The sequence below is a fragment of the Lissotriton vulgaris genome, chromosome 9 (assembly GCF_964263255.1).
Source record: "Lissotriton vulgaris chromosome 9, aLisVul1.2, whole genome shotgun sequence".
Lineage (NCBI taxonomy): Eukaryota > Metazoa > Chordata > Amphibia > Caudata > Salamandridae > Lissotriton > Lissotriton vulgaris.
In genome coordinates this window covers 33,940,446-33,965,217 of record NC_141697.1, presented here as the reverse complement: position 1 = coordinate 33,965,217, position 24,772 = coordinate 33,940,446, and positions in this window count along the sequence as shown.

The following is a 24,772-nucleotide window of genomic DNA, read 5'->3' as shown; positions in this document are numbered from 1 at the left end:
AAGCGAAGGCCAGACTCAAACAGCAAAGGACCCCGCTGTCTTCACCGTCGACAAGAAGCAGCAGAAAAATTATAGGGGCAGAGGTAAAATCTTGAGCAGCACCAACCCCGCACTTGCATTAGACCCTGACGCCCATTGCAGTTGGCCTGAAGCTTTGAGTATGTCACAGACCCTCGTGCTCAGGATCATGAACTACCACTAAGAGTGAAGAGCAGTGATTCACAAAGTTTTAAAACTTTTCCAAACTTTTTTTCTAACAGAGATCATAACGCATGTTCCCATCATCTCGTTTTTGTCACTTTGGTGTCTATTTGAATAAAAAAATATACTTTATTTCTCTAAATTTGAGTGGGATATGTATTGTGTTGAATTTCTTAATTGTTGACTGTTTTGGTATTGACAAATGCTTTACACTTGTTTTCCTTGAGTGACCTTGACTGTTCCGTGCCACAGCTACCAAAGACTGGGCTAACATTTGATTTAAAGAACCTTAACTGGACTTGATATGGAACAGTGATGTTATCACTCGGTGAGGTCTCACAACCACCCCAACCAATAATCCAGCTTTCTAACATTATCCTTATGACTTCTGTGAACTTCACCGAATTATTCCTGGAATCCAGGGCCACCACTGAGTCATTACTGAAAGTCAGGAAGCCCAGGTCTAAGCAATTTCTATGATCTGAACCGCAAAACAATACACAAAAATACAAAAACAAGCATACACGAAACAAATACCCAAATATTGAAAAAAACACATTCAAATATAGAACAAGATTTCACATACTTAATTTTGCTTCTTTTTTTGTATATACTTCATTGATTTTAATTTATTAATTTTAGTATTATTAACTTATCTTGTGAAACAGTCACGGATCCACCAGGTATCAAAAAATACACAAATTCAGGCTCAAACATCCCCCCCAGCACCGTCCCAGAACCGGAACCAACTAAATCAAAGGAAAAAAGCAGAAATCCAGATGACACAGGAGGATCTCAAACAGAAAAAATCTTAGGGGAGATGGGAGAGATGATGAGGGAGCTAAGGGACAAATTCACGACCTCCGAACGGAATCAGATCAAGATCCAGGAGACATGTGAAACGCTAGACCACAAAATAAACACTTTGATAGAAAGAGTAACGCATGTGGAAGGGGAAGTAGAAGGTCTAAAGAAAAAAACAGAAGACAATTGTAAAGAAACAACCAAATTGAAAATCAAAGAATCAGAGATAAGTGAGAGAATGGAGTCTTTAGAGAACCACGCCCGAAGAAATAACCCTAAAATTTTAAACATCTCAGAAGGTTTGGAAGGGGATGATATAAAAGGGTTTACTATTCGGCTCCTGGAAGAACTGATACCCTGGACCAAAACAGTAAACTTAGCCGAGGACATACAAAGGATCCATCGCGATCCCTTCAGGAAAAGTAACCAAAGGAAAAATCCAAGGAAAATATTGATTAATTTCCTGACGTACGTGCTTAAGGAGAAAATCTTGAGTGAGGGTCTAAAAGCAACATCATTCTCCAAAGACGATTGGACTTGTAGGATTAGATCAGATATCTCAAAAGCCACACAAGATAGACAGTGGGAGCTGGGCCAATTTATGCCACAACTTAAGTCGCTTGGTGCAAATGTTCAAATGCGTTTTCCAGCCTCTTTGAGGATCATGTGGCGGAACAAGATGTTTAATGTTAAGGATCCAAAGGAGGTGGAAAGACTAATGGAACAAATAAAGACCCAGCAGGAAGAAGATGCCCATTCTGGTACTCACAAATAGTTTTGGTTCACTCTAAAATAAAAAAATAAAAAAAATGGAGGCTAAAAAACACTCGATGGTTGCATAATAATAACCAAAGGTGGGAAGCAAAAGGAGCATCAACTCAAAGTACACAAGTTGAGAGGGGGAGCTCGAAGCAAGGGCAATTGAGCCCAAAGGAAGAAAGAAGAGGGAGGCTTCTCCAGGGGGGGACAACCACCTTGGAAATACTCACCAAAAATAAAATGTAAAAAAACAGAAGTTTCACCGGGTGGGGAGAAATAGGGGAACATTTTTTTAAAAAAACGAAGTCCTTACAACAAGCCAAGAGAGAATTCAGAGGCCGTCAAAACCATGGTTAAAAATGAGTAGAACAAATATAAGAGGGAAGGAGAAAAAACTTAATATTTTGACCTGGAATGTAAATGGGCTGCGACTAAGAAATCGAAGAGCAAGAATTTTAGAATATTTAAAAAACATTGATTGTGAGATATTGATAACCCAAGAAACGCATCTAACAAAAGAAGAATGGGATCCAATAAAGAAAAAGCAAAGTTGGATAGATCACTGCATCTGCACAAATCAAAACTGCAACGTTAAAGGAGTGGCGATTATATTCAAGAAATCCCTTAAAGTAATAATAGAGAGATCAGAAGTCGACAAGAAAGGGAGATGGGCTAGTGTGACGGCTAAAGTACTCAATAATCAATATGCAATAGTGGATATTATGGTCCAAATGTAGATGATCCGGAATCAATACAAGATTTATATGCCCACTTACTCACAGTAAATACTCCTATAATAATGGGAGGCGATTTCAACATCTTATTAAATCCAAAAGAGGACAGATACCCGATAGGGAAATTACCATCAACTCCGAAAATGAGAGAGTGGGTCGGAATCTGCATGAAGGATCTAGAGATAATAGATATCTGGAAAGTGAAGGGAGACAAAGAACATAAATTCACCTTTAAGAACAAGAGGCTAGGACACGAATCCAGAATTGACTTTTTCCTTCTTAGTTATAATCTTGCGGAATACACAAGTAAGGTGAAACACATCCCAGAACATTTGTCTGACCATTCCGCAGTACAATTAAACTTGGTGATATCGAAGGTTCAAACGCAACAAAGATGGACCGTGGATAAGAGAATATTCTTAGGCGAAGCATGTGTGGCTAAACTAGAAGAGGAAACACAGCAATTTTTTGAATTGAATAAAGAAGGAACCTCCAAACAAGTAACGTGGGATGCTTTTAAAGCCATTATGAGGGGGAATATCATGAGTATAATGGCCCATAAAAATAGAGAAAAAGAGTCTTTCTACAAAATATCGAAGGGGACTTACTGGATCTCAATGGAGAATTAAAAAAGGCCACGAATGATCACGAAAGTGAAGAACTAAGAGAAAGAGTAAGAATAAAGAAATTGGAAATGTCGGAGTATCTGGAAACAATAGTAAAAGAAAGATGGGAGGTCAGCAAACTTTCTAATTACGAATACGGTGAAGGATGTGGGAAAATTCTTGCCTGGAAAGCAAGAACACAGCGAACTAGGAATCACGTTAATAAAATACATAGAGACGGTCAAACTGGGTGTGTCTCTGAAAACAAGGAAATAAGAAAGGAATTTGCAGATTTTTTTTCAGAGCTATATACGGAAGAAAGTACTTGTGATGAAGACCAGATACAAAGCCTGCTCGAAATGATAGAGATTCCTGAAGCCTCCCCGGAACAAAGAAGGCAATTGAATCTAAAAATAAGTTAGAAGGAAGTTGCAGATGCAATAAAATCACTAAAAAGAGGGAAGGCGGCCAGCCCAGATTCTTTACCAAATGAACTATATCAGGTACGCCAAAAGAATGTTCTGACCCCTTTTACAAACCTTCTTAACGAAATTTTCTTGATTAATGGAGAGCTTCCCAAATCATGGAATGAAGCAATAGTAAGTATACTGTTAAAACCAGGAAAGGACCCCACTAAATGTGAGTCCTATAGACCCATATCTCTTCTAAACAGCGACTACAAAATATACACGCAAATATTAGCAAAAAGGCTGGGGGCAGTGGCAGGGTCCCTAATCCACCCGAATCAAAAGGGTTTTAATAAGGGTAGACAGATCACAGAGTTGTCTCATGAATTTATCGCCACCACAGATATTGCAACCCAAAACCATGTACCTTTGGCAGTTATAACATTCGATGCTGCCAAAGCGTTTGATCGGGTCAGCTGGCCCTTTCTTAGCACCGCACTAGCAAAATTTAACCTGGGAAATAACTTCGAGACAGCTGTAAAAAACATCTACAAGAGTCCAACTGCTAAAATATTGGTTAACGAGACACTTACTGATATTGTGCACATTGAGAGAGGAACTAGGGAAGGATGTCCCCTGTCCCCATTATTTTTTAATTTTTACATAGAACCTCTAGCATGCCTCCTAAAACGGGAAGAAGAGATTATACCCATTAAATTTCAAGGATGGGATAAAAAAGTTGCACTATTTGCTGATGTCCTGATGTTATTCACCGGGGACTTAAATAACTCCCTGCCAAAAAAAGAGAAGATTATAAGTGACTTTGGAGTAGTTTCAGGGTACCAAGTAAATAAATCTAAATCAGAAATAATGGAATGGAACATCGCGTCAAGAAATCCTTTAGTGAAGACCAAATTAAAGTATCTTGGAGTTGAGTATAGTAAGAATATTGAAGAAATAGCAAGCTTAAACTTCAAAAGAGTACACAAGGAAATCAGCAGACTTCTAAAGGCCTGGTCAGGTCTACGCTTATCTTTCCTAGGAAAATCAAACCTAGTAAAAATCACAGTAGTACCGAAGTGCACATATCTATTTAATTCTCTTCCATTGGAGTTTAAAAAAGCGGAGATTAAAAAACTACAAGGGGAAATATCAAGTTTCATATGGGGGTCAAAAGGAGTAAGAATCAGTTGGAAAAAACTGAGAAGACACAAGCTACAAGGAGGAATAGCCAGCCCGGATCTATTGGAATATTGTAAAGCGTTCCAATTTAAAAATATATAATTTTTACTAGGCAGAAGTGATGAATGGCCTGAGTCTTGGAAAGCCATAATTGGACCAGGAAACGACCACTATCTATACAAATTTGGTCATCCCAAATTTTAAAAAAACAAGTTGAAGACGATAAGATCAGCAGTAAGAATATGGTATGATATAAGAACTACTTTAGGAATACCGTACTATAGCAAATACTCCCCATTTTGGGACTCTCCAGGAACACCAGAGTGTCTAAAATATAGCTTAATTAAACCACTAAAAGAAGCCAACATAATATATTGGGGCCAGCTGATAAAATGAAACAAGATTACAGAGTGGGAGACCCTTGACAGAGAGACCCAGGGGACGCTATCAAGATTCAAATATTATCAATTAACAAGTTGGCTTAAAGGAGTAAAAGAAATCTTTCAAAGGGATGAAGATATTGAACAAAAGATTTGAAACACAGCACCCTTTAAGAAGGAGATATCATTTTGGTACTGGGCCTTGATAAGATCTGGAGAAGAAGAATTTAAAGTCCCGCAAAACATCTGGGGTAACTCTATGCTAAATCGTCCCATTGGGAACCTTTGGGAAGCCTTGAATATTATTGCAGCTAGAGTGATAAAATCTGTTCCTCTCAAGAAGAATCATCTGTTCACAATACATAGAGCTTATTGGACTCCAAAAAAACTGCCAAAATTCAAAAACAGCACAGTAAAGAAATGTCCAAAATGTGGTATGGAAAGAGCAGATGATCTGCACATGTTCCGAGAATGTCCACTGCTATCAGAATACTGGGACCTGATTGGTAAGACGCTCTCCGAGGTCATAGAACAGCCCATAGAGGTAAGCGATGAACTAATTATTTTTGGGATTTGTAAATATGCACACACTATTATACTGTCTATGGGGCAAGAAAATATCCTATTCTTACGAATCCTTTTACCAGGAGAGAAATATGTATAAAATGGGTGAAAAACTCACCACAAAGACACTCAGATTGGTTAAACTTCATCCTAAGGGTACATAAAGTGGATAAACAGGGAAGGCAGAGCAAGAATAAGAATAGGTTCTGGTGCATTTGGGAAAAATATATATTGGGAACTGATAGGGGGTCCAATGATTAAAGCAAAGGCACCACTGATTTCAAGCTAGTCTTGAATTGAGTAGTCAAAGTGACTAGCTCCCCTCCCTCCGAAAATCATGTGCTAAGAGATGGACAAAAGGAGGCCCCCGAAGGATAAGGTAAACGGAACACCTCGAATAACCAAGGGCCGAATAAATTAAGGAAGCGAGGCCTCTGACTCCTCCATACTCTAATATTTTTTGCTTGATGAGGACAAAAGAAAAAAAAAAAGAAACAGTCACGGATCCGCTGAGTAGGTCTTGTAGACCCGAGGGGTCCTCGGACCACAGGTTAAAAACTACTGTTCCAAGGGGCTTTGCTTATGACATCTTCAGCCACTTGCTGTTGTGGCTCAAAAACCTTCAGTCATTGGCTTGCCATCCTGCCAATCTCACCTTGGCTCAGCCCACAGGATCACTTGTGCCTCACCTTCTTTCAGTTGGCTATTTGGATATGTCCTGCCCCCACTTTTGGAATGCATGAAGGAATCTTTTAGATCTGAAATGTACATTCTGTCAGCACAATTTTATTTCTTTATTTCATCCATGCAATGGGAACACAAAGCAATCTTTTCTTAACTGTGCTGCACTCCAGCAGACATTTTTAATAGCTTTTGTCAGCGATCAGTTGCTGGCATCAAACCTAATGTCTTTGCCTATGCTTGTTGAATCTATGGACTGCCATTAAGAGAAGTAAATGAGACCAAAGGAGGGTCTGAGATTCTGCATCAAAGCTTTAGGCCTTTTTGATGAAAAACTCCTTTGAGCAATGCAAAGTTATTTGATGCGAAACTGGTGCATGGGTCCAACCTACCTCAACCAGAGGGGGAACGTCCCCCAACCCACCTGCGAACTGCGCTGCTCTTACACCTTCTGGGTGCACCCCCCACATCCACAGAGGCATGAGTGGCGGCCATGCGCTCTCATGGCCTCCCCCTCTGCGCATCACCCACCCTGCAGGAGCTCAAGACAGAGCTGAAGACCTGGCTCTTCGACTAATTCAGCCCAGCAGCAGCAGCCCCCCCTCCCCAGTGCCTGGATACCCCCAGGGGGGATAAGCAGCACTTTACAAATCCAATTTGATTGACTGATTACCAAAGAATTGGCTTATGGCAACGCCGCCAGTCATTTTGCTGCGCTGCCCGACACCAATTCGAAAGGGGAGGAATGAACCATATTTACAAGAGACGGCGCATTCCTGTCCTTTCAGCCAACGCTGGCACACACTTTGGTGTTGGCAGGATTGAAGGGCCGCCTTCCTGCACAAAAACAACCACAAAGTCGTTTTCCTCATTCTCTGTGGGCTGCAGTAAGCAGGAGGAAAACAAGAGGAGACATGAAACCCCTTCTTCCTCTCTACACTGCTCTGGGAGGCGCAAGGTTTGGCGCGGCTCCGGGTTTACGTGATTTTGTAAATCTGAGGCAGCGTCATGATCCTTGGGTGTTGCGTGGGAAACGCCTCCTTGACACAGAGTGAGGCCTGCAGCGCGTTGCGCTTCCTTGTCTCACTCCATCTCTCTGAGGCCATGCCACGCAGGGTGGCTTTGCGTCGCCTCGTAGATAGGATTGAGAGGCTCGCGCTGCCGCAGCGTCATAAAAGAGTGATGCTCCTGCGGCACCGGCCTCTTGTAAATCTGGACGTCACGGTTAAACACACTTTATTCTGTTTGACTTGTAGCTCGTGTTCTTGGAGGGCTTTGCTTTTTCTAGACTTAGAAACCTTTTTTAAGGCCTTCGATCAGCAGACAGAGAATGACCCCTCTTACCTGTGCCTCCTCTGCTTCAAAGGATGGCCTCGCCTCAAAAGAGATTTTCAAGGATGGGATAAAAAAGTTGCAACCCAAAACCATCCCGGTGCCTCCTCCTTGCTAGAGGCCGTGGCGCGTCTTTCTTTTCTAGTGGGGCTGCAGCCTCCTCAGTATAGCGCTAAGAGCCGCTTCCTGAGCGTCGATCGATCTGAGAGAGGCGCTGTCATTTTTAACAGAGCGCCTAGAGGATTCTCTCCCAGGACAGGCGCTTGCAATACTGTGCTCTACGCCTGGAGGGTAGGAACCCAAATCCCAGCCCCGCATGTTCCAAGGTGCAAGTAGCTCCTTTCGTGTAGGTGTGTGAGCTTCTCAGCGCTACTTAACAAGTAGCCCCTGAACCTCAGCTAGAGGTTCACCACTCCCTAAAACTAATGGGCAGCCTTTACCGTGAGTCCTGGGCTCCGATGCCACAAACATGGCAAACACAGAAGTAGTGGTGGGCGGGCCAACAGATTAACAGGGAGAGCTGAGCCAGAGCAGAGCCAAGGGTCTGGCTCGGCTCTGAGAGCCTGTGCACGAGCCCAGCCCTGGAAATATGTGCTACGTAAATCATACAACAAACCTCGTAAAATAAAGTCTCTTTTAAGTCGCAAAAAAATATTTATTTAACTGGAAGTTTTACTTTGATAGCACACATGACAGCACTGCACTGAGAAGCACTTATTAACAGTGATAGTTTTATACACCTTGGGTTCTAATATTTGAAAGTCAAAGTCAAAGTCAAAAAGCTTTATTTCGATAAAATTTCATTATCATAAAAGCAAGTTTACAAAAATTATTTAATTACTAAAAATAAGTGTCACATATATCCAGTTAATAACAACAAGCATAACATTTGTTTAAAAGAATTTTTTTAAAAAAGATTAAACGGTGTTATTAAGCTTTCTGGCTCGAATAGCCCAGGCCCAAAAAAGAAATTTTGCTAAGGCACAGGCATAGGGTACATAGCAGTCTGAAACAAGTATCCTGATTGCCACATCATGGCTCCTGGTTCCCAGTTGTCGGCACAAGTTCTTCAGCCAGGCCCTTCTAGGCTTGGCATATTCATCACATACAAACAGAAAATGGGCCAATGTCTCTGGGTAACCTAGACACGAAGGGCATAATTCAGTTTTATGTAAACAGGAGTTCCATTTCTTGGTAAAAGTATTCAAAGGCAAAGTACCCGTTCTAAATTTAAAATATAAGGATCGAGCAAATGGTTTCCCAATTATATCAAGATAGGGTTCACGCCTAGGAGTGTCTTTGAACTTCAAGAATTCCTCGGAAAGCCTTCCAATAGTAACTCCGGAGTGCCTTTGGGAGCATATCCAGTCTCGAAATAATTTTTTAAGTACTTGTTTTGGAGGAGAGGATTTGCTGAGCCAATAGTCCAGCAGGCCCAAATTCGACAGTGTGGATTTCATATCAGTTAGCCACTTGATTCTAGCCCAATGTGGTGACTCCATTATTTCTTTCAATCCTCTGGCATAGGCGCTCAGTTCTTCTACTCGCCAAATACGAGCCCATAACAGCAAAGGGCGAAAGTTCGCAATTTCACTAATCTGCGTGCAGCCAAAGTCCAAAAACAAAGGTAAAAGTGGGGTGCTTTGGGGAAGTGACATTAATTGTCTGCAGAAGTTGTTCTCGGATTTTTGGAGAGCTTTTGTGGATGCGAAGCCCCAGAGTTCAGCTCCATAGAGTGCAGAGCTGACCCCCTTGGCGGCATAGATCTCAAGGACTGTTCCTATTGGTTTGAACGAACTGGAACGTTGCTCCCTCAATAGGGCACCTGTGATCCTTTTATGATTCAACAGCATCTTATCCAAATGAGAAGACCAGTCCATTTTGTCAGAGATGCGTATCCCTAAGTAATCAAATACTTTCACCCTTTCCAGGGGCTCGGTGTTTAAAATAGGGGGACGCACGTGCTGTTTAGGGGGGTTGAGAACAAGATATTTTGTTTTGTTGGTATTAATAATCAAACCCCGATCAGTACAAAAGGACTGGAAATTATCCAAGAGTTGCTGCAAACCCATAGGCGTTTTGGAAATTAGGAGCGTGTCATCCGCGAAGAGGAGGGTCGGTACCCGTACCCCCGCCAGCGATGGTTCATCAGATGGAGTTTTAAGTAAGTGCTCGACCACCCCGTTGATATACAAAGAAAAAAGGGTGGGAGCCAGCACACACCCCTGGCGGACCCCTCTCTCTACGGGAATACAAGCCGTTTTCTCCCCACCAGGACCCCACCTAATTTGGGCAAAGCTATCCTGGTGCAACCTGACCAATAAGGAGAGCAAATACAATGGGAGCCCCATATTAGCCAGGACCTTCCACAATAGGTCCCGAGGGACAAGGTCAAAGGCAGTCTTTAAATCGATAAATGCGAGATAAAGACTGCCCTTGCCTATCACTACCACCTTCCAGTAAATCATCATAAGCCTAAAAGCCTGCTCTATTGTTCCAGTGCCTTCTCTAAAGCCGGCCTGGAAATCGGTAAGTATTTTATATTCGTCTACCCAGTTAAGGATCCTGAGTAGAATGACTTTACCGATAACTTTTTGGGTTATATCTAGCAGGCTAATTGGCCTATAATTGGACGGGTCATCCCTTGGGCCTTTCTTGTAAATGGGAACCACCTCTGCCCCCCTCCATGAGGCGGGGATGGGGGCTCCCTTGCAGATGGCAAGAAGAAGGGAGTGTATTATCTTTCCCCATGTAGCCCCATCAGATTTTAACAGGTCCCCAGGGATGCCGTCTGGTCCTGGAGCTTTTAGTGGTGTGATAGAGTTAATGGCATATTCTACCTCCTTTTGGGTAAACTCGGGGTCACTGGATAGAAAAATATAATTGATAAGCAGAGAGGATTGGACAGGACCACTCGCGATCAAATGATTATGGCAAGAATAAAGTTTAGCAAAATGGTCCTCCCATACCTGCCCCGGAATGTTACAGGTTACAAGGTCGCTGTCTGGTTTATTCCGTACCCTTATTGCGTCCCAGAAAGATTTGGCGTCTTTCTTCATACTGGCTTCCTTAAGGGTTAGCCAAAAAGTATCCTCCCACTCCCTCTTAGCAACCTGTAGGACCCTTTTATAGTCTTTTCTAGCAGATTGGATTACTAAAGGGGACTTTCCTTTGACTGCCTCTATCAGGCAAGTTTTGGCCTTCCTGCACGTTGCCGAGTACCAATCATGTTTGCCTTTTGTTTTTAGTAGGGATTTTTGTTTACCTACAGGCAATTGGACCCAAAAAAGGTCACCTATGGTTTTAACGGCAGCTTCGAATATAACAGTAGCCTTATCTGCTGCAGTAGATAAATCAATTGAGCCGATTTCAGCTTGCATATTCTTTGTCACTTCATCCATTGCCGCTAGTTTATCAGTATTTAACATTATCTTGCTCCACTTTAGGCGTCTGCCGCAAGTGGCGACAGTGATCCCCTGTTGGCGACTTGGAGAGACTGGGGATTTCTCAGCAGGCCAGGGGTCTTTTAGAGACAAGGAGAGTGGATTGTGGTCGCTCTCTGTAGTGTTTAAGATAATCATGTCAAGGACATGGCTCCAGAGTCCCCTATCCAGCAGAATATAGTCAATTCGTGTGCTTTGACCAACTCTGTTGAATGTGGGAGCACCATGGGAATCCGACCGCGTGCGACCATTTACAGCTCTTAGGCCGAACTCCAGGGTATGTGCATTTAGGTGGATTGCACTACGAGTCCAGCGTTTGATGGGTGGAATGGAAAGAGTGGGGATTCCCCATCTATTATCCTCTTCTGCTAGATCCAAATCTCCTTCTATGGGGAGGGGTTCATAAGTACAATTAAAATCCCCTGCTACTAGAATATGCCCAGGTCCGTGCCGCTCTCCTAACTGAGCCTCAAGCTCTTCCGTTGTGGGTGAGATCCCCCCATTTTTTGTTCCTCTAATATATACATTAAAGAGGTCGATATTTATGCTGCCCTGTAGGCCTAATAGAGAGACACTAAGAATGTCAGGAGTTCTTGACTTCTTAGTGATAATCCTGCAGTTAAGGAGTGCACTTATCCATATAATAAGCCCTCCTGATGGGCGGCCCTTCCCTGTTTTAGGTTTAGCAGCTGGTGAAAAGAAGGTAATATACCCCACCCGGTGTAGTGGTTCGGTAGCCCAGGTTTCTTGAAATATACAAATTGTATGGTCATCGACCAGGGCATTCCACTCGGGGAGTCCTAATTTCCTTGATATCCCAGCAAGGTTCCAGCTGAGGATTTTGAAGTTGCCATTTGCTAGGATTCCAACTGTAGACACAGGGCATTGGTGATTACAAGCTTCGGCACTGTCCCTAATCAGAGAGGGTGATACCACCTCTGAAATAGTAGGGAGAGATGCACCAAGCTCTGGGTCATGTGTGCTGTTATTATCACTATGGAGGTCAGTGTCTAAACCTCCATTTTGAAGAAGTCAATCAACCTCATCCAAGACGCAGTACCTGTTTGGGTGGGCAAACTGCGTGTAGGAAGGGTTGAAAGATAAAGATAGAGATGGATCCTGCCATGGCTGCTGCCATTGCTGCTGCCATTGCTGGTTACTGGGTGGCGGCTGATGTGGTCGTTGCCACTGCTGGGTGGGTTGAAAGAAAGGGGGGGGTAGAGGGGGAAGAGGTTGCTGCCACTGTAGCCCAGCATGAGGCGGGACTAAAGATGGAAAGTTGAACGGTTGCTGCCAATGATTAGAGGCATAATGGGGGGGACGTACAGGCCCTTGGTTACCTGGGTGATGGGAATTGGGTCTAGTTGGAATGGGGAGGAAATAAGATAAGGGGAGAGGTTTGATCTGGGTGGCAGGACCGCTGTTGGATGCATTACAAATGAAGGTCGCAGCTCCCACATCTCTGAAGTTAACCGTAATTACATCCCCAGATATATTTTTCTTACTTCTTCCCACCCAATCCCCTCTTCGGACAGTAAGGATTTCCCCACACATCCCACTAGGTAATGGTCTATGCACTTGGAGCCACTGGGCACATTTATTCCTTAGCTCTACATGGGTTTCTCTAACTCCTTCCTTCAATGGAGGAACAGCAGTCAGTACCACCACGAAGGGGGAAACTTCTGGCGGCAGACTAATAGATTTAAAGCGGGTCTGTCTAGGTTTGGAGACTACAGGATTTTTGGTAGAATCAAGGCCTGAAGCATTCGTGGGATTCCCTTTGGGGTCCACGACTTGGGGAGTTAAAGATTTCGGGCCAGCCGCTAACTGCTGGACTGATAAGATATTTTTCCCTGCTTTTGGTGATAATTGCGGAGGGTTATTCCCTGAGTGAGAGGGATGTGACCCAGATTGCTCTTTAGAGGGCTGAGGGGTTTTTACCTTGCCAGAAGTGGATTTAGTAGCCTTTGCTAGTGGATTGGGGTTGGACAGTGGTTCTCTGTGCCCTTGTTTCTGTGTATGCCCAGACTCATTGGGCCTATTAGGCCATTTGGTATTAATAAGGGATATTAATTTGTCTAATTTGGAAATCAGTGGTTTGATTTGAGCCACTATCGTTGTTTCAAGGTCGTGTTTAAGGTCCGTGACCATGTTTTCAACCCAACATGGGATGCCAGGCATTGATTGGGAAATGGGTGCCACCAAGTTATGATTACTAGCTTTATTCTTCGACTTCTCTTTGGGATTAGGCTCCTTGGATTTGAGCTTGGCTTCTGCTTTTGTAGGGGTGCAGATAGTCTTTCCCCTAGAGTCACTCGGTGCACAAGGGGTCGACTTGGCAGATAAACCATCCAGGCCTGTCTCCACTTCTCCGGTTATTTGACAAGCTTCTAGATCTGGAGTTGCCTCCAGATCCTCGAAGGAAGGGTCAGACTCTGAGCAGGTGACTGACAAGTCGACAGCACTTGGTACTGTAACAGTGACTGTAGAGGATAGAGGCAAAGGCAAGGAACAATTGGTCAAAACTTGCTGGGAGGGTGAATTAACATTTGCAAGGGCCCCCAATGAGGAGCGTTTGGCATGCATAAGATCCAGAGAGACTCTTTTCTCTAGGAGTACGATACTTTTATCAATTGTCTCAGTAACTCGTGAGATAAAGAGGTCAATGGGACCAGTCACTTGGGCTACCTCTGCGGCCTTTTTGGTATGGCTCCTTGTTTTATGCCGCATGGTTCTTTTCTCAGTGAACAGCAAACAGGCTTTACCAGGTGTTTAAAGTATATTGTGCTGCTCGAAGAGTTGAGTGTCTTCCTACCTGGTGTTTATGATCCGGGCGTTGGAGCAGGGATTCAGAGCCTGGGCCGTCCTCTGCCGTCCTTGAACGGCCTTAAACGGCCCGCTCTTTGCCCGGTCTTCGCCCCGGTAGTCGCCCCGCGCGCGTCCCGCGTGCGCGTTACCCACACCGGGGATAAGGACTAGGCAGGGGGAGGGGGCGGGAAGAGGACCAGCTGCGGCCGATGTCCGCCGCTCGGAACGCTGGTCCTCGCAGTCCCGCCTCTACCCGGTCAGCTGGCTGTTGAAGGTCCACAGACGCGTTGGTGCACAGAGCACAAGCAGTGGCTTTGGAGGGATATTAACCCACAGGTGAGACTCGCCTACGAGCGGCACCCGCGGAGCGGGGGCCGCGAGGCGTGGAAACGGAATCAGGCAGCAAAAGGGCAGTGCTTCCTTCAGCAAAGGCTCCCAAGGCAGGACTCTCTCCCCACAGGTTTTGAAGAGAGGAGGAGGGGGCGGGAAGAGGACCAGCTGCGGCCGATGTCCGCCGCTCGGAACGCTGGTCCTCGCAGTCCCGCCTCTACCCGGTCAGCTGGCTGTTGAAGGTCCACAGACGCGTTGGTGCACAGAGCACAAGCAGTGGCTTTGGAGGGATATTAACCCACAGGTGAGACTCGCCTACGAGCGGCACCCGCGGAGCGGGGGCCGCGAGGCGTGGAAACGGAATCAGGCAGCAAAAGGGCAGTGCTTCCTTCAGCAAAGGCTCCCAAGGCAGGACTCTCTCCCCACCATATTTGAAAGTGCTTTCATACGCAATAATGAAGAGAAAAGGTTTGGTGAAATAAAACATTTTCCCAAGATCACACAATTTAAGCAGGGTAGCCGTGAATTATACAAGTTTCCTGGTTTCAGTCCACACAAATCAGCCAGTAAACGGGTCTCTATTTGTCTTTCCTTATGGTAAGGCTTTGCGGGACACGAACCTGGATCCCTAGTTCCACTGCCGGCACCTCTGGCCACAATACTACATGCTGGGTAGAGGAGGGAGGCAGAAGTCAAATGAAAGCTCGGCTCGTTATATGATCGAGGTTCCTAGAGGACCTCGAGCTTAGCCAGAGCCAGGATTTAGGCTCAAGCCTGGCGCGAGCTTTCAGTGGCTCACCCCCTCAGAAGGCCCCGCCCGTGAGCACACCTGCAAAGATCCAGAGGTAAACAAAGGCTTTTTTATGCCATGATCTCCAGTTTTAACCCGTCATCTGTCTTTTTGGAGGAGGAGCTAGAGCGCCCCAGGTGCAGCCCCTGAGAGTTTCATCCTCTGCCTGGTGCCTGGACCCACAATGGCCGTCATTAATGCTTCAGTGCAGCCCCTGAGAGTTTCTTCCTCTGCCTGGTCCCACAATGGCGGCCATTAATGCTTCAGTGCAGCCCCTGAGAGTTTCTTCCTCTTTCTGGTGCCTAGACCCAGAATGGCGGTCATTAATGCTTCAATGCAATCTCTGAGAGTTTATTCCTCTGCCTGCCCTGGTGCCTGGACCCACAGTGGCGGTCATTAATGCTTCAGTGCAGCCCCTGAGAGTTTCTTCCTCTGCCTGGTGCCTGGACCCACAATGGCGGTCATTAATGCTTCAGTGCAGCCCCTGAGAGTTTCTTCCTCTGCCTGGTGCCTGGACCCACAGTGGCGGTCATTAATGCTTCAGTGCAGCCCCTGAGAGTTTCTTCCTCTGCCTGGTGCCTGGACCCACAATGGCGTACATTAATACTTCAATGCAGCTTGCACTGGGAGTACCAATCAGGCTTCAGGCCAGGCTGCCGCGCGGAACCGCATCTCTCCAGGTAGTTGGTAAAGGTTACATGGCCCTCCCGGGTCTTACACCATAAAGAGGTTCTTAAAGCTCCATGAAAGTCGAACAAGAATTGGCAATGCCTATAGGTCTGGCTTTTAAGGAATGTTGTATGGCAATGTGAAGCATTAAAAGAAAATAGCATGGTAATGGATATGTGTTTGTGTGGGAGCAAAGAACTGTAAAATAAATAATAGTGGTGCAGAACAAGTGACAGTTGGACTTTCAAGCCAGACCTAAACATCATTGTAGGTTTATGACTGCCCCCCTCACATCCGTGCTGCTGCCAGAGAAAACAACATATATTATCTAGTTATCTAAGGCACTTTAACCCCTTGCATGCGGGGATGATTTCCCCGCTGTGCTGGGAGGAGAGGGGGCGCGCACAGCGCCCCCGTGCTCATGACGAGCTGAGCTCGTCATGAGCCATGGTGGTCGTGTGCTCATGACGAGCTCAGCTCGTCATGACCACACCCGTTCCTGTAGAAAGCTCGCACAGCAGGGGAATAAGCCCAGCGTGCAAGCGTTCCAACGGTCATGACGAGCTTAGCTCGTAATGAGCACACGAGCACCGTGGCTCATGACGAGCTGAGGTCGTCATGAGCGTCGAAGGAAGGTGTTAATAGCATTACAATGTCATGTGTGCGCCCCCGAAAGTTCAAGCTCAGGCAGCTGGATAAATAAACAAAATGATCGGAGCTGCTGGAGGGCAAGCTCTTTTTTGTGAAAGCACACAACTTCTGCCCAATCAAAACATGTACTTCTGTCTCTCAACATGTGGGCGGAGCCAAAGCCCTTCTCTAGTGATGCTCACATAATTGTTTGGCAACAGCTGCCCTGTCAAGTCAGACCCTAAAAAAGCCGTCCAGAGCCCCCATTGAAGGTGAACGGTGAGGCTTATCATGCAGTCTCGTGACTTGTAAACAAAACAGGTGATGGACAGAATGTGGATCAATGTCACACATTCACCCCAGTCCAAAGATCTGGGCCCAAATCCATCGTTTTTTTGCACTCTACACCACCCTGGGTTAGACAATGGCGATATGCAAATCAGCTCTGACCCTGTGCCCCATGGGAACAGTCCAGTCCGAACTACAAAAGCCATGTCCGTCCCAGACAAAATCAAGCATCCGAGGACCAGACCGGTTTCGAGGTAACACCTCTCATCAGCCCGGCTAGCTTGACTCCAGTGGTGTGGAGTGCCCGGGACCCACGTCTGAGCATCCCCGGCGCACTTATGGCGGTATTGCAAACAAAACAGGTGATGGACAGAATGTGGATCAATGTCACACATTCACCCCAGTCCAAAGATCTGGGCCCAAATCCATCGTTTTTTTGCACTCCACACCACCCTGGGTTAGACAATGGCGATATGCAAATCAGCTCTGACCCTGTGCCCCATGGGAACAGTCCAGTCCGAACTACAAAAGCCATGTCCTTCCCAGAACGGAATCAAGCATCCGAGGACCGGACCGGTTTCGAGGTAACACCTCTCATCAGCCCGGCTAGCTTGACTCCAGTGGTGTGGAGTGCCCGGGACCCACGTCTGAGCATCCCCGGCGCACTTGTGGCGGTATTGCAAACAAAACAGGTGATGGACAGAATGTGGATCAATGTCACACATTCACCCCAGTCCAAAGATCTGGGCCCAAATCCATCGTTTTTTTGCACTCCACACCACCCTGGGTTAGACAATGGCGATATGCAAATCAGCTCTGACCCTGTGCCCCATGGGAACAGTCCAGTCGAACTACAAAAGCCATGTCCTTCCCAGAACGGAATCAAGCATCCGAGGACCGGACCGGTTTCGAGGTAACACCTCTCATCAGCCCGGCTAGCTTGACTCCAGTGGTGTGGAGTGCCCGGGACCCACGTCTGAGCATCCCCGGCGCGCTTATGGCGGTATTGCAAACAAAACAGGTGATGGACAGAATGTGGATCAATGTCACACATTCACCCCAGTCCAAAGATCTGGGCCCAAATCCATAGTTTTTTTGCACTCCACACCACCCTGGGTTAGACAATGGCGATATGCAAATCAGCTCTGACCCTGTGCCCCATGGGAACAGTCCAGTCCGAACTACAAAAGCCATGTCCTTCCCAGAACGGAATCAAGCATCCGAGGACCGGACCGGTTTCGAGGTAACACCTCTCATCAGCCCGGCTAGCTTGACTCCAGTGGTGTGGAGTGCCCGGGACCCACGTCTGAGCATCCCCGGCGCACTTGTGGCGGTATTGCAAACAAAACAGGTGATGGACAGAATGTGGATCAATGTCACACATTCACCCCAGTCCAAAGATCTGGGCCCAAATCCATCGTTTTTTTGCACTCCACATCACCCTGGGTTAGACAATGGCGATATGCAAATCAGCTCTGACCCTGTGCCCCATGGGAACAGTCCAGTCCAAACTACAAAAGCCATGTCCTTCCCAGAACGGAATCAAGCATCCGAGGACCGGACCGGTTTCGAGGTAACACCTCTCATCAGCCCGGCTAGCTTGACTCCAGTGGTGTGGAGTGCCCGGGACCCACGTCTGAGCATCCCCGGCGCACTTATGGCGGTATTGCAAACAAAACAGGTGATGGACAGAATGTGGATCAATGTCACACATTCACCCCAGTCCAAAGATCTGGGCCCAAATCCATCGTTTTTTTGCACTCCACACCACCCTGGGTTAGACAATGGCGATATGCAAATCAGCTCTGACCCTGTGCCCCATGGGAACAGTCCAGTCCGAACTACAAAAGCCATGTCCTTCCCAGAACGGAATCAAGCATCCGAGGACCGGACCGGTTTCGAGGTAACACCTCTCATCAGCCCGGCTAGCTTGACTCCAGTGGTGTGGAGTGCCCGGGACCCACGTCTGAGCATCCCCGGCGCACTTATGGCGGTATTGCAAACAAAACAGGTGATGGACAGAATGTGGATCAATGTCACACATTCACCCCAGTCCAAAGATCTGGGCCCAAATCCATCGTTTTTTTGCACTCCACACCACCCTGGGTTAGACAATGGCGATATGCAAATCAGCTCTGACCCTGTGCCCCATGGGAACAGTCCAGTCCGAACTACAAAAGCCATGTCCTTCCCAGAACGGAATCAAGCATCCGAGGACCGGACCGGTTTCGAGGAAACACCTCTCATCAGCCCGGCTAGCTTGACTCCAGTGGTGTGGAGTGCCCGGGACCCACGTCTGAGCATCCCCGGCGCACTTATGGCGGTATTGCAAACAAAACAGGTGATGGACCGAATATGGATCAATGTCACACATTCACCCCAGTCCAAAGATCTGGGCCCAAATCCATCGTTTTTTTGCACTCCACACCACCCTGGGTTAGACAATGGCGATATGCAAATCAGCTCTGACCCTGTGCCCCATGGGAACAGTCCAGTCCGAACTACAAAAGCCATGTCCTTCCCAGAACGGAATCAAGCATCCGAGGACCGGACCGGTTTCGAGGTAACTCGTCTCGTGACTTGTAAGCTTTGACAAGAGGAAAGGAGGGTAGGTACCTCATATCTGTTCTTGACCTGTGGCTCTCTGGAAGCCATAGATAATTGAGGGTGGCTCGAAACTAACCAGGAAACACTGGCTCATAAGCCCGCCATCAATCGTCGCTCCAGCTTAACTTGGTGCACTACGCGACTCCCTGGTTCACCAGTATGGAGAGGATCACATCAACGCTTCCAGTGGGCTGTGTGTTGATACCTTGTTGATTACACCTGTTCAGTGCTCCAACGCCCGGCAGGCCCTGCCCGCGCTATATAAAACTACAAAAACAAAAATGAGTGGAGTTGTGGCAGATCTGTTGGAGCTTTGGAATGTGTGCGGGTGTCCCACTCTTATCTTCATCATATTGCGACATTCATGGGGAACAAAAGTAGTCACGTTTTCTTCACGAGAGTCATGAATTTGCAGGGTGCGTGACAGCAGGGAGGAGTAGATCACCCCTTTTTTACGTCACTGAGAGACTGACCGATGACCAGCCTTAAACTTCTTAACTGAACGGACTTCTGTTATAATCCCCCATACAATGGCACCCCCAGGTCCATTGGAAGGCCTATTCACAAGAGAAGGTTCAGACGCTGTCCTCTGTTCGCACTTATTAAAGAAGGGCTCTGAAACAAGACTTTCTACCTGTGCCTCAATCAATCAATCAATCAAATATTTATAAAGCGCTGAAAATCACACGTGGGGGTCTTGAGACGCTGGGAGAGTTATTGTCTCCCAAACCTGGGCTCCTCGCTTCCAGGCGACCATGTTGAGTGTATGAGTGCTGCGTAAACAGACCATGTGCAAATGGTGTCAATGGTGTGTTGTTCACGACATATTGCTTCCAGTTCCAAGCTCCCGCTCCTTGGAATTGGCCAATCTCTCTTTTTTTTTTTTTTCTTTTAGAGTTTTATATAGTGCGAACTAGAACCAAGGATATCAGGTATCAGAGCGCTTTACATGAGCACCAGTTTCATTACAGATGGACACATTCATTTTTGTTGGGCACGGGGAGATTGAGTGATTTACCCAGAATCACAGGATGTTGAGCGTCGTTGCGGAGACTCGAACCCGGTTCCTCAGCTTCGAGGTTGGCCGCTCTAGCAGAAAGGCTACATCCTCTCTTCTATACATTCATGCCCTGTACTAGATTAGTGTGGGGGGGGAGATTGTTGAGGAGGCACACTTTTTTATTTCCTGCCAATGTGACCCAGAAATGGACCTGCCCTCCAGAACCAGTCCTATGTATTTGCTCTGGACTGGGAAGGACCTTCTAGAAGCAATGATCTTATGCAGTGCTCGCTATAAAAGACAACACATTAATAAATAAAATAAAGTAACCTGCAGTCAGCTCGAAGAAGGCTTCAGACCAGGACAGCCCTGCTACTATCTCACTCAGGACAGGGAACAGCTCACAGTGACTGGAGCAACCTTGCTGATGTCCACAGCCTTGGGAGAGGAACTGCCAAGATGCCAGGCGAGGAGAGCAACTACACTGACCAGAGCACAACGCGAAAGGCCAAGCTGGCTGCAGACCTGCATGGAGGTCGGCTCAAGAACCTGATCCATCTTGGAGCCATGAAGATTGCGCATGCACAACGAGAACGTGATCCATCCTGGGGCCATTGGGAACATGCAGCCAAGCCGAGAACCTGATCCATCCTGAGCCATGAAAAACGTGCAGCCAAGGCGTGAGCCTGACCCATCCAGGAGCCAATAGGAGTCTGCAGCCAAAACGAGAACATGATCTATCTTGGAGCTATAAGCAATATGCAGGCACGCTGATAACGTGATCCACCCTGGGGCCATGAGGAATGGGCAGCGAAGCCAAGAACCTGATCCATCCTGGAGACGTGAGGAACGTGCACCCAAGCCAAGGCCTGATCCATACGGGGGCCATGAGAAATGTCAGTAGCATAACACAAGCTCATGATTAAATCCAGACATGGGCCCCTCTATGTACCTTATGGGGGGGGGAACTTTCGGTACGCCAATGAGGAATGTGCTGCCTAGCCGAGAACCTGAACCATCCAGAAACCAGGCGGTGTCTGCAGCTGAGCTGACCCATGAAGGACCTGAGGAATACACAACCATGCCACGGACATTATGTATTCAGGAGGCAAGTGCAGCTGAGCCAAGGACATAAGGACGTGACCCATCCAGAAGCCATAAGGAACATCTAGCTGGGCCAAGAACATGAGACACTCAGCAGCCATGAGGAATGTGCAGCTGAACTGAGGACGCGACTCGTTCAGGAGCCGCAAAGAGTGCACAATGGATCTGAAGACATGGTCCATCCAGGATCCATGAGGAATATGTCAAGATAGCCCTGGCTGATTGAAGCTCTGAACAGTCAAAGTCCTGAAGATGTGCAGGAAGCCTTGAAGGGCTGTGCCTGCAGTGAGCCTGTAGCACGCATTAGCAACCATGACTTTGTGGGAGACTGTATCACCCAATTTCCGACCGGAGATGAATCACAGGGGTTTCAGTCTCTCGCCCTGGGTCTTGAGCAGTCATCTTTTGGCTACGGCTGGTCGCTTGGATTCAGGATGATTTTAAACCTTCTCAGTATAGCATAGTTCCAGAGATCCAAAAATAATGAGATTCTAGTTTCGGGGATTGAGGGGAGGAGAGGAAATATGGGTGATCCCTGTCTGTGCGAGGAATTGAGATTTCTGCCTCAGAGCAATGGACTGGCCGGGGTGTGTTTTGGCACACTGAAACGCCTCAAGACGTTTCTGCCAGTTTTGCCCAAAGTGGTCAAAGAAATGTTGACCAGCGCCCTTATCCTCTCACGTCTGGACTACGCCAATGCCCTGTACATTGGTCTCCCGGCATATCAGCTAAAAGAGCTGCAGATTGTCCTGAACGTGGCAGCTAGAGCAATACTGGCTATTCCGGGAAGGTCTAGGGCGAGGCAGACTCCACCGGATCTGCACTGGCTCCCGGTCGACCAACATATGTTGTTTAAAGCTCTTACGCTTGCCCACGGTGCTCTTTACAGGGCTGGGCCTCAGTATCTCAGAAGTCGGTTCACGTTTTATGTGCCACCCGGACATTTCCGTTCTACAGGCCAATGCTGCGCTGTTGTTCCCAGGTACCGCCTGTCAAGAACGGCAGGCAGATCCCTTTCTGTCAGAGCGGCCATGGCTGGAATGGGAGGCAGCTCCCTTTCTGTCAGAGCGGCCATGGCTTGGAATGGGAGGCAGCTCCCTTTCTGTCAGAGCGGCCATGGCTAGAATGGGAGGCAGCTCCCTTTCTGTCAGAGCGGCCATGGCTTGGAATGGGAGGCAGCTCCCTTTCTGTCAGAGCGGCCATGGCTTGGAATGGGAGGCAGCTCCCTTTCTGTCAGAGCGGCCATGGCTTGGAATGGGAGGCAGCTCCCTTTCTGTCAGAGCGGCCATGGCTGGAATGGGAGGCAGCTCCCTTTATGTCAGAGCGGCCATGGCTTGGAATGGGAGGCAGCTCCCTTTATGTCAGAGCGGCCATGGCTTGGAATGGAAGGCAGCTCCCTTTCTGTCAGAGCGGCCATGGCTTGGAATGGAAGGCAGCTCCCTTTATGTCAGAGCGGCCATGGCTTGGAATGGGAGGCAGCTCCCTTTCTGTCAGAGCGGCCATGGCTTGGAATGGGAGGCAGCTCCCTTTATGTCAGAGCGGCCATGGCTTGGAATGGGAGGCAGCTCCCTTTCTGTCAGAGCGGCCATGGCTGGAATGGGAGGCAGCTCCCTTTCTGTCAGAGCGGCCATGGCTGGAATGGGAGGCAGCTCCCTTTCTGTCAGAGCGGCCATGGCTTGGAATGGGAGGCAGCTCCCTTTCTGTCAGAGCGGCCATGGCTGGAATGGGAGGCAGCTCCCTTTCTGTCAGAGCGGCCATGGCTTGGAATGGGAGGCAGCTCCCTTTCTGTCAGAGCGGCCATGGCTTGGAATGGGAGGCAGCTCCCTTTCTGTCAGAGCGGCCATGGCTGGAATGGGAGGCAGCTCCCTTTCTGTCAGAGCGGCCATGGCTTGGAATGGGAGGCAGCTCCCTTTCTGTCAGAGCGGCCATGGCTGGAATGGGAGGCAGCTCCCTTTCTGTCAGAGCGGCCATGGCTTGGAATGGGAGGCAGCTCCCTTTCTGTCAGAGCGGCCATGGCTGGAATGGGAGGCAGCTCCCTTTCTGTCAGAGCGGCCATGGCTGGAATGGGAGGCAGCTCCCTTTCTGTCAGAGCGGCCATGGCTGGATGGGAGGCAGCTCCCTTTCTGTCAGAGCGGCCATGGCTGGAATGGGAGGCAGCTCCCTTTCTGTCAGAGCGGCCATGGCTTGGAATGGGAGGCAGCTCCCTTTCTGTCAGAGCGGCCATGGCTGGAATGGGAGGCAGCTCCCTTTCTGTCAGAGCGGCCATGGCTTGGAATGGGAGGCAGATCCCTTTCTGTCAGAGCGGCCATGGCTTGGAATGCCCTGCCCTTTGAACTGCGGAACACCGGTGACCTCAGGCTGTTTAAAAAAACATTTAAAAACGTTGTTATGTAAGTAAATCTTCCTGCGGATCTGCCCCTCTCTGTCTCCACCATTTGGCTTCCGGGCAGGGACACTTTGGAGTTGCCGTGCGCATTTTAAATGGAGGATAAAATAACGTAACATAACATAACATAACATAACAAACCACTAGAAGATCAATGTGGCAGGTGGGACTAATGCACCAAGACAACCAAGGGTGTCCTCCAAAGTGAACCTTATCCAGATGTGTGAACCCCATCGTCCTGCGTGTCCCTCTACACCAAGGACTTTTACAAAATTGTACCCACCCTGGGTGTAATGTTTCATCATTGGCTCACCACAGTCACCCGAGAAAAATCTAGTGGTGAGTGGGCCCCTGTCCTGGCAAAGATGACTTATTAAGGGTAGTGGACTTTGGGATCCTATGCAAGAGTTAAAAATTTCAGACCGTTCCCGAGGTATCCCCTTCATGTTTGGAAGGGTCTAGGAGATGATTAAACAAGGTACCTTTTGATGCCATCGCATGGTCAACATGTTTCGGCCTTGCGCGCACCCTGAGTTCGACACCTGGCTTTTATTAGGACCGGTGTCCCGTATACGACCCCACTTGGGTCAGCATCCACACAATACCCCATGTGGGAAGGCTTTGGGGATTGTTCTCCTATTGTGGGGATGTTGTGAAGATCCTGTAGTAAACGAACGGAGGTTCTTATAAACAAAAGTATATTTATCAGGTGAGACACAACAAGGCAAGACACGTAACTCACAAGAGGGGAGCTCCTCTTGTTGAAAGTCTTTTTGTGGATGTGCCACTACGCCCATACCTCTGCTTACCTGTATCTCTCCCTGCCTTTCTCTCTCCAACCTGTATCTCTGCCTGCCTGTCTCTCTCCCTGTCTGTCTCTCTCCCAACCTGTATCTTTCCCAGTCTGGCTCTCTCCCTGTCTGCCTGTCTCCCAGCCTGTACCCATCCCTGCCTTTCTCTCTCCGGGTCTGTCTCTCTTCCTGTTCGCTCCTCTGCCTCTCCTGAGCACTTCCTGGCTGTACCTTCATTGTTATGCCCCTTATCTCTCCCTGGCTACATCTCTCCAGG